We start from the raw sequence: 1339 nt of genomic DNA, 5'->3' as shown, positions 1-1339 counted from the left end.
GGGAGTGGTCTAGAAGGTGGGAATAAGGAATGTGAGTGGTAGGCACTTACTCAAAACTCAAGCCAAAGCTTTAATATGGTTGGATTTGCTCAACAGAAATGGAAAGTTTTCCTCATAAATCAAGAATTCAAATTGAGACCTTAACGAATTTTGGCAATCATGGGTGGATATGGCTTGGCTGAGGCTGATGAGATGAGGTCTCCCTGCAATGTAGAAACTCCTACAACAACACACATCACTGTTGGCATTTATACATAAATTCATCTAAAAAGAAGAAGGGTTTATTCAAATAGAAGAAAGTAGAGTTATCACCATTTATTTGCTAAGTTCAAGCATGGAAGTCCTTGAAACCAATATAAAGCGATATGAAATCAGTGCAAAACCTAAAAGATCAGAAATACCAATTGCAACTTAACCTATGAAATTGAAAGAAAATGAGTTAATTAGTAGGAAACCCTAGATTACACAAAAAACAAGAATTCTGTCTTTTTGGGTTGTATGGGAAGTGTTCCTCAAGCCATGATCCCTGAAAGGGAGAAATGAGGTGAAACCCACTTGTTTTCAGCCTTTCTGAAATATCTTCTTGTCACTAAGACGCTACTGTTAGGACTATCCACAAATGTAAGCAAACTAATTAACCCTACCAATATTTCTAAATTAACAAAACAAAAATTAGTTTAAAAACTAACTAAGAGTATAACCTAAGCATACATATACAACAAGAGGAACTTTGCTTCTAGGGTTGGGCCCTAACCCAAGAGCTTCAACCCTCTTAGTCAAATCAGTGTTGGATCAAGGGAATGCTACTCATTTTCATTAAACTATCTTAATACATAATAGTGCTTGGTTGCAATGCTTCAACTCGAAAATGTTACTTAGCTATCTTTCACAGAAAATCCGAATCCTAATGAGGCTCTATGCCTCTTGATTTATTCAACTAAAGCTACCAACAACTTCCTTAAATTTGGGGAGACTTGGCTCCCAATCTCGAGATCAATTGGTCTTCAATTGTCACTCACTTGGCTGCCAATGAACTTCATGACTCAATTGCTTGCAACTTTGAGCCGATGAGATTTGATTAAGGAAACTTTGAGTGAGTGAGGAGTTAAGGAGGGAGATCTTGTCTCCTAGAATCCCTCTTGCTTGTCTTCATTCGAGTTCCTGCACTTTAATTAGCCAAAATTTGCTCCAAAACATGCAATCAATGCAAATTAGACCGCTAGACATGACATCTCATCTTTACTCTCCTCATTAAGCAAAATATAATTAAAACATGTAAAGAATTATGAGAAAAGTTGATTTTAGTAAGTTGGAGGTGCATTAAGGTCCATATAATTTA

This window comes from Pinus tabuliformis, chromosome 3_2 (genome assembly GCF_031772625.1).
Source record: "Pinus tabuliformis cultivar Carrire ecotype Pingquan chromosome 3_2, CPIR1, whole genome shotgun sequence".
In the NCBI taxonomy this organism is placed as follows: domain Eukaryota; kingdom Viridiplantae; phylum Streptophyta; class Pinopsida; order Pinales; family Pinaceae; genus Pinus; species Pinus tabuliformis.
The sequence above is the reverse complement of the archived record's forward strand: the minus strand, read 5'-3'. Positions refer to the sequence as shown.